This window comes from Mirounga angustirostris, unplaced genomic scaffold (assembly GCF_029215605.1).
Source record: "Mirounga angustirostris isolate CCGP_5_RB_7025 unplaced genomic scaffold, mMirAng1.0.hap1 SCAF_10, whole genome shotgun sequence".
NCBI classification, from domain to species: domain Eukaryota; kingdom Metazoa; phylum Chordata; class Mammalia; order Carnivora; family Phocidae; genus Mirounga; species Mirounga angustirostris.
Window position 1 is genome coordinate 110330326 of NW_026991718.1, and position 9687 is coordinate 110340012.

Sequence of the window (9687 nt, forward strand, 5' to 3'; positions counted from 1 at the left end):
TTAATCTTCATGGCATGCCAGACACTATCTTCGAAGTACTTTCTAGGCTGTGAACAAAGAGGAGTTCCTGACCTCAATCCAACGTGTGGGGGAGATAGGCAATAAGCAAATAAGCAGAGAACTACCTCAGATGTCAGGTGGTGAGCCGTGCTGGGAAGAACAATGAAGCCGAGTAAAACTATAGCGTGACAGAGAGTGGGTGTGGGCGCACGTTGTGGGGAAGGTCATCAGAGAAGGTCTCCTGACGCGTGACTCGGGATCAGAGAACTCAGCAAAGCGAGCGAATCTCCAAGAGTCCATCCCTCTAAGGCTTTGAGACTAAACTGGTTTGACATGAAGGTGCTAATGTCTGTGGTATAAGATTCTAGAATTCCACGAATCTTAGAACCTCTAGCTAAAATGACAGATTTTTACTGTCCTCACATTCCATGAAACGGATTCTAGAATTTTGTGACTCTGAAATGTTAGGACTCACTGAAGCATCTTTTTGCTTGAATAGACCAGGATTCATTGCCTACCCTTTCCCCGCTACCCCCAGGAAATGGAGCTGAAAATAGAAACCGTCAAAACAACAAGCCATTCCAGCTCTAAGGGCCATAGTAAACAAATGGTCCAATGTTGCTCCGATGGTTTAATTGCAGCAGTTCCAGACAAGCCCATTCACGAGGGATCATCAGTTGATGGAGAGGAGGAGCAAGGCCCTGGGTGAAGGGGTGGGTTGGGGCTAGCCGCAGGGGAGGCTCGTGCTCTGAGAGCCCACCGGATTTCAGCAGCCAACGCTCTGGATGGCTGGCTCAGACCCCCTTTGCCTTTGGGGATCAAGATGGCGGATATTTTGAGGAGGAGGGTAAAGAAAGGCCTCTCTGAGGAGGTGGCGTGAGAGCTGCACCTGAGGACTAAGAGGATGCCAGGTTCGCAGACAGCCAGGGGAGGACAGTCCCAGGTAGAGAGAACAGCAGATCCAAAGGGCCTGCAGTGAGGGAGCTTGGCTGGTTCCCGAAGCAGTCGGAGTTCAGGACAATGAGATGAGAGCAGAGGGGCAGGGAGGGGCTGGATCCTACAGGGGTTTATAGGCCAGGGTTAGGAACGTGGAAGCTACTGGAAGGCTTTAAACAGTCAGTGATGTAATATAATTCCATATCTAAGAGATTCTGAGTGCTCTAAGTACAATGGACTATTGGGGGCACAAGTGGAAGCTGGAAGGCCGGTAGGAGACCACGGTGTTTGTCCCCATACGAAGTGGTGGCGATTTGGATCTACAGGGTAGCAGTGGCATTGAAGTGGCATCCATCTATTCGCCGATCCCTTCTTTCTTCCCTCCCTTCATCCATCCACTTTTTTAAAAAAGATTTTATTTATTTATTTGAGAGAGAGAGCGAGCGAGCAAGAGAGAACACGAGCGAGGGGGCGGGAGGGGCAGAGGGAGAGGGAGAAGCAGACTCCCCACTGAGCAGGGAACCCGATGCTGTACTCGATCCCAGGACCCTGCGATCACAACCCGAGCTGAAGGCAGCTGCTCAACAGACTGAGCCACCCAGGTATCCCCATCCATCCACTTATTAACCGAACACTTATTAGGCATCTATGGGGAGTCAGGCACAATGCTGGGATTATAAAGATGAATTAAACTTGGTTCACAGCCACAAGGAGCTCACAGAACGGCAGGGTCCACGACCCTGCAATGTAATGGTAGGAAATGCTCCAGTACAAAGTACCGCGCGAGCTCACAGGAGGTTATTCACGGAGCCTGGGACGCTGGAAGAGGCCTCACGGAGGAGATGTTGATGTCTAAGTTGTTGGAAGGTCACTGAGGAGCTGGACAGGCAGGAGGGTCAGCTTGGGTAAAGGCAAGGAGGTGGCATGAATGAGCACGACATCCTGCAAATGTGTGGATGTTCAGGTTGGTGGGATCCACAAACAGGCATGTGGAGGGGCGCCTCGGGAAGGGAGTTTGGGCCAACTTGGGGAGGGGTGAAATACACGCTTGTGCCTGGGCCTGCCCCTTCCTGCTCGGCTCTGCCTGCCCCCTACCCGAGCGGAGTAATTTAATTAAGTACCAGCCCTTAAATAGGATGCAGCTGTTTAGCAGATGTTGCCTTCCACCCCAGATGGAGGCGCATCTCGGCAACGGGCACAGCGTTGCCAGGGCGTCTCGTTCACAAGTCTGCAGCGAGGAAAGAGATTCAGGACGCGGGCATTACTGTCGAAGGACCATCATTCATCACACACGCCCGCCCTCCAGTGCCACCACCACATGGCCAGCATCCCTGTCGGCTGGGACTGGGGACAGAGGCGGGCTGGGGAGTGCGGCTTGCTGGTTCTCAGAAGAATGAATGAAAAGGTCACCAATCTACAGAACCCCCGGGAACATTTATAATAGTGGAAAGTGACTTAGCCCCCATTTGTCATGAAAGGGGCACAAATAATGACCACGATGTATTGAGCTGCAGCTCAGAGCCAGGCGCTGTGCCATCTGGTCTCTGCTTCTCTAATCCTCCCAACAGCCGTGCTCGGCCCTACCTCAGGGCCTTTGCCTTTGCTTTCTCCCCTGGCTGGGAAGACTTTTCTTCCACATGCCCACAGGGCTCATTCCCCCAAGACCTTTGGGCCTCAGTTTAAATGTTGCCTCCCCACAGAGTCCTTCCCTGACCACCCTACATCAAAAGGCACTCTTCTCCATCATTCTCCACCCCCTTACCTTGCTTGCTTTTCCTTCATCACCCGAAATGTATATATTCGTCCCATGTCTGTTTCTCTCTTCTAGAGCTTAAGCTTCCGAGGGCAAGGATTTTCGTCTGTTTTATTCATTGCCAGCTCCCCAACATGCAGAAGAATGCCTGACTCAAGACAGAATCCTATAAATATTTGTTCAATGGGTGGATGAATGATCAGCGGATCTCACTGAACATATGAGAAGATTGTCAGGGAGATAAAATTACTCTCCCAAGAGTTACACAGCCGGCAAGGGGCGAGCTGGGATTTGAATTTGGGTCTGTCTGATTCTAAAGTTCTGCCCCTTTCGTAAGGACTTTTCTCTTCCTTCTCCTAGCACGTGTCACCACTTAAGGATTATTTCTGCTCCTATGTTTGGTGTCTGTCTCCCCCACTGGAATGGGGGCTCCAGTGAGAGCAGAGCTCATCTGTTTTATTCATTGCTGACTCCCCAACACCCAAACAGTGCCGGGCACCCAGGAAGCGCCTCATAAATATACACTGAGTGAAGGAAGGAAGGGCTGGGAGGTGGGAGGCTGGGCTTCCTACCCGCTGCTGTGCCTCGGACTCGGACTCGGACTCGGTGGGAGGGTCAAGAGCTCCAAAATGTCTCCCACTTCCCTGCCTCCTCCCGAAGACATACTTCTTTAACCTTGGAAGCAACTCGGCAAAGGATGTTTCATCTACGCCATTTGACAGATGGGGACATTGAGGCTCAATCAGAGAAATGATTTGCCTTGCCCAAGCTCATCTGGCTACTGAGCAGAGAGCTGAGATTTGGACTCGGGCCTCCCGAGCTCATGGGTCATGTAAAAGGGACCCCCATTTACCACTTGGCTCCGCCCACCCGAAGACAACAGCTGTCTGGCCAGAAGCTGCACTCGCCACCTACCAAGGTGTCCATTTTCCCCTCAAGGTCAGCAGTGTCGGGGCCCATGTGACTCACCCTTCATTCACGACTCCCCAGTTTCGTCCATTTAAGTGAAAACTTTGATGTTATTTTAACCCAAATCCCCCGTCGACTTCAATGGAAGCTTTGAATCCATGAGGAAGGTCAGACAGCGTTTTTTTTGGAGGTAACATAGGCACCCAATGGAAATCACATTAGCATACTCATTATCATCAGGGCCCTTTGAATGGTGTTTTTTAGCTGTTCCCTTAAAGTGACTCAGTGACAACGGATCCTTTCTGTTCAGGAATTACTGGGCCAAAGTGGAGCTGTGGTCGGCTCCTGCGTGCTTCTCTGTGCTTTCCAAACGGTGACCGTGAACCCACGTTGCATAAGGTAATGGAAAGAATGTCATCCACCAGACACCCTGGGGGTGAATGAAGTACATTGTCTGGGCTTGAGAGAAATAACTCTTTAAGTCAGTTGTGGTGGGACCCCAGGGAGGGGCCCAGGTGACAAAAGGTGTTGCTAAGCTGCCTTCCTAGAAAGCTGGGCCCTCTTAACAGGAGGCCCCAGGGTGCAGCCAAAAACCAAGGCTTGGTCTTGGTTGACAAGATGGTTGCTCAACTCGGGAAAATGCCAGAATCTCCAGGGTAGCATTTACTACACCCAGTGCCCAGCACCCCCACATCAGACCATTTGGTTCCAAGTCTTGGGAAGTGGGGAAACAAGAGGGCATCAAAGGTTTCTAAGTGACCTCAGATGACTCCAGGATGCCAACCAGTTGCTAGTAAGTGAAGCTGGACTGATCTCTCATCAAACCAGAGGGGAAGGGAAGAGAGAAGTTGTGAGTGGGGATGGCAGAGAGAGGGAAGGGCAATAGGAAGTCCTAGGGGGATGTGTCCAGGAGAAGGAACTTCAGAGAAAACACTCTTTTTTTTTTTTTTTTAAAGGAAACTTTCAAACTACAGAAGAGTGGAGAGAATCGCACAACAACCCCATTACCTGTTACCAGACTCATCAGTGAGCCACATGGAATCCCTGCTATGTGACGGGGTTTGGGGTATGTGCTGCAGGGAGGTGATGAGCCCCAGCCTGCCCGGGAACCTCCTGTAAGGCCCACACGGCTCACCAGTGATTCCGTGACAGCAGATTCGCTGGACCACAGAGCACCAACGCCAAGCTCTTTGGGTAAAATGTGATTTGACAGGAGAGCCAACAGCTGTGACACAGGACTTTTGTATTAAGGGGGGAAAAAAGTCATATTTTAAAAAGAAATCGCCACTTATTTGTACTAATCCTTCCTTGACTGGTCTCCTTGGTTCTCATGTTTGGGACAGGGCCTTGGGGCTTACCCCTGAAAGGATCAAGGAGGTGAGCAACTCCTCTGGGATCACCCAGAGTGGGGGAGCGGGGCCAGAATGTCTCCAGGAAATCCTCGTTGGTGTGCTCCTTTGTTGCTCCAACAAAGATTCACAGAGCACCTGCTACATGCCAGGCGTTGTGTTCTAAGTCGTGGGTTCACAGTGGTCCACGTGGTGGATGATGGCGCTTCCCGGCATGCAGCTCACACAGTCTAGTCCAGGGCATGGATCATAAACACTAAGTACAATGGATAGCGAGTCAGAGTGTAACATGTAGCACTCGTGCTACAGAAAAAAATAAAGCCGGGAAGCAGACTGGGGTGGGTGACAGTCGTTAGTAAGGGGCCCAGGGAAGGCTTCTCTGCCAAGGTGACCCAAACAAGGTGAGGGAACCCATGAAGGAGGAACATGCCAGGCAGAGGGAACAGAAAATGCAAAGGCCCCGTGGTGGGAACATTCCTTCCAAGATCAGCGAGCACCTTGTGTGGCGGGAGCAGAGGGAGAGCGGGGGACAGGGCGGGCAGGTGAGGTCAGGGAGGCAGGTGTGTATGAGAAACTGGTCAGGCCAGAGTGTAAGACCTTGAAGGCCTTTGTAAAGACCTTTGTTTTTCCCAAGTGAGAAGGGAAGCGATTGGTGGGTTTTGAGCAAGGGGATTGGCAGATCAGCTTTTGTTTTAACGGGACCCCTCTGGCTGCTGAGCGCAGAACGATTGCAGAAAGCGAGGGCAGAAGCTGAGAAGGCTACTGCAGTCATCCCAAGGGACCCAGGGGATGGTGACCCAGACCACGGTGGTCATGGTGGGTGTGGTCAGAGGTGGTCAGTTGCTGGAAAGGCTTGGAAGGTAAAGCCAATGGGATTTGTTGACTGAAGGAATGTTGGAGTATGAGACCAGGAGAGGGGTCAGGGATGACGCCAAGATGTCTAATCTCAGCAACTAGAAGTGAAGTTTGGCATTTCCTGAAATGGAAATCCTGCAGAAGGGATGGGTTTGGGAGGCATGGTGGGAAGTTCTGTTTGGAACAGGTTAAAATTGAGATGTGTGGGCAACACCAAATGCAGATATTGAGCCATCCCCTGGACATATGAACCTGGGGTGCAAGGGAGAGGCCTGGCTTGGCGTCTCCCCCCTCCAGGTGGTGTATGAGAGCCTGATCATAGACAGGAAAGTGGACCAAGGACTGACCTAGGCTTCTGGTGTACCAGGAACTGGGCCAGGCTGTGTCTCCCGGCCTCCTCGGGCCCGCGACAGGCCTGGATTTTTGCACGGAGTGAGTTACAGCCCCTCTCCATTTGCCACTTCCCATTATTAGCATTTACCCTAAGGTTAAAGATGAAGGCTGACACAGCCTCATTTTGGATGAAAGGGCAGAAACTCTCAGGTTAACTGGAGCCACGGGGATTGTTGTAAAGCTACACTCAGGGATTGGAAGGCAGGAATTCTGACCACGTCTCACACAACGCAGTTTAGCCACTGGGAGACCATTCGGGTCCCACATGGTCCCCTCAGTAGCAGGTGTCTGCTGGTCTTCACCTCCCCTTCCTCCTCCCAGAGGTCTGGGCTTTCTCATTAACCCTGCGCCTTCACACTCTCTTTGCACTACCCGATCTCTCCCTGTCTTCCAGCTTTTGCGCATTTGACCCGACTCCCTCCACTCCCTCGGATCCAAACCGAAACCGGCAGCCCTGATTGGTGCTGATTGGGTAACTGCGCTCAGCCATGCTGGGTGGAGCTTTTGCCCCAGGCCATATCATTGGCTGCTGCCGGCCAGCCTATCTCTTGGCAACCTCTGGGTCAGGTGACTTCTCTGCTCCAGTCAGCTGTTGGGGCAGTTGTGGAGGCGGGTACGGAATATAAGGGCCACAGTAGGCCCGGCAATGGTAGTAGTACGACCGTGGCATATTGATTAAGGTGGACGCTAGATCAGACAGCCTGGGTTCAGGTTCAAACCCTCCCCCCACCACTTACGGTGACCTTGGGCAGCTTTCCACCTAACCACACCTCCATCTCTACATCTGTAAGTGGGGAATTAATAATGTTAACTACATCTTAGCGTTGCGGTGAAAAGTAGTAAGCTAGCCAATGAAACACCTGTAGGACATATTTAATTAGCGCTGCATTCAAAAATGTAATTAAAAATGTAATCACTGTTGTCATTACCACTGGTTGGACAGTTCTTCTGCACGTCACTGTTTTAAAGGCACGCTGTCACTCCATTCTTCACAACATGCCAACGCAACAGGTTCTCTGTTTAATCCCACCTTATAGGTGTGAAAATGGAGGTAGTTATGACTTGTCCAAGGGCCCCTCCGCTAGTGAGGGGTGGAGCCGGGATTCCAACACGGGTTTGCCTGGCTCCAGAACCACGGCTCTGAATCACCATGTCCCCTGACGGGGCATCTATATGTAATTGCCCACTGTGGGCCACTTCCTCCGTGAGGCTGTGGGGAGGAGCCCCACAGCAGGTGCTCCACGCTGCCTGCCCCCATCCGCACCCAAGCCCTCCCTGCTCTCCAAGGAGAAAATGCAATCTACCGAACGGGTTCCGCGTGCCTCACCAGCTCTGTTCTGCAAAGGCCATTCCTATCCCTTGTCCTCTGTGGTCCTCAACACCTGGATAAGTCAGCAGAGCAGGGATTATTCCTCCCATTTGACAGATGCAAACACTGAGACTCACAGAAAGGATGGAATCAGGATTTGAACCCAGGTTTGTCTGTCCCTTTCCCTTCCTCTTTTTTTGCCCAGCCCCCGCAGGGCAAAAGTGACGCCACTGGATATTCTGGAACAGGGTGAGGTAAAGGCAAGAAGAACCTGGGGTTAGAATAGAGAACCTCAGAGCTGGAAGGCGCCTCACTGCACTGGGCCTGTGTCCTGACCACTACTTAGCAATGTAGCCAATTCTACCATCTCCTACTCATGGTCTGGAGTTCATTCACGGTATAAAGGAAGTGGAATGACACGAATTCCTGGTGCTAGCTTAATTTTGTGAAATATGCCCGTCTGACCTCTGACCAAAGGATTGTAGGGAGGAGGGGGCACCTGCAGGCTCCTGGCTCATGTTCGCCTCTCCTAACACTTCCACTCCAACCATGGGCCTTGTCCATGCTCCAGGGTGGTTACCAGTAAATGATCCCTGCGGTTCACATGTGTGGGTGCCTCAGTACAACCCTGGAATCTGACAGCCAAGGATTTAAATCTCCACCTATTCACTGTGTGGCCTGGGGCAAACCACTTAACCTCTCTGGGCTCCTGTTTCCTCGTGTGTGATCCTTTCTCATCCAGTTACTGTGAGGACAGAGTAAGATTTGTTCATACGGTGCTTGGTAAAGTGCCTGGTGTACGGCCAATGATTTTATTGTTATTTTAGGCATTAAAATCCCATGGTCCCCACACAAAAAACTTCAGAACTCGCTGTTAGCATGGGAATGATGAAAAGATTTACCTTTTAGGAACATAAAAAAATAATTTAAAAGGAAAGGTTATTTTGGTACAGTGTGGAGGATGTATGAGGAGGGACAAGACTGGAATTGAAACATGTCCATTAAGAATGGGTTTGGCTCGGGGCGCCTGGGTGGCTCAGTCCATTAAGCGGCCAACTTGGTTTCGGCTCAGGTCATGATCTTGGGGTCCTGGGATCGAGCCCCATGGGGCTCAATAGAATTCTTAATTTCAGCAGGGGACATGGCAGCCTGGAATGAAGACAATTCCCTGCTTCCTTTCCACATCCTAGGTATGGCCATGTGAGTTCTTACCAAAGAGAAATGTTTTGTGTGGCTTGTAGAAAATGTCTTAAAAGGGAGGGTATATACCTTACTCCTCTCTTTCTCTTTGCTGGCTGGAATTTGATATGTCATGGCTGGGCCTCAAGCAGCCATCTTGGACCATGTGATGAATTAAAGATGGCTACTGATTCTTTGGTCCTTCTTCCTTCAAGAGGAAGAGTTTATTCGGCAGAGTCTACTTCCTCTCCTCTTGAACCTGGGCCACTCCTGTGACTTCTTGGACAGAGTAGAGTGGAATTGATGCTCTGCTCATCTTGGGCCTTGCCCTTAAGAAAACTGGCAGCTTCCGCTATGGCCTCTTGGATCCATGAGCTGCCATGGAAAAGGTCAAACCATCCTTCTGGAGAGACCACCTGGAGAGGCCCTGAGACTTCATGAAAGGAATAGGGGACCCAGCTGAGCTCAGCATTGCAGTCTTCCCAGTAAAACCATCTTGATCCTCCAGATGAACCCAACCATCTGCTCCAGATGAACCTAACATGACCAAGTGACTAGTCAATGCCCATGGATCAGAAAGATCACCCAGCTGAGCCCTGCCCAAATTTCTGACTCACAAAATTATAGAAAATAATAAAATGATTATCATTTGGGGGTTGTTTGTTGTGTAGCAATAAATAACCAGAACAGACCACGAGGTAGAAGGTATTTGTTGAGGATGGCACAACAATTACACCATCTGGAGGTCTGGCCACCTCTGGATTTCTTGTCATACAAGAATAGTAAACCCTATTTGTTTAAGCTTTGATGATACTTTGGGTCATTGCTCACGGACCTCAGTTTCCCCACAATTGTTCAATGGAGGATTCATGCCTGCCCTGTTACCTCCTAAAGTACCTTAGAGGATAGACTAAGAATCAAGAAGAGACCTTTTTCACATAATATAAACAGTGCATATATCCGAAAAGATCAAGTGACACGCTCAAGCTGCTATAATACGTTTC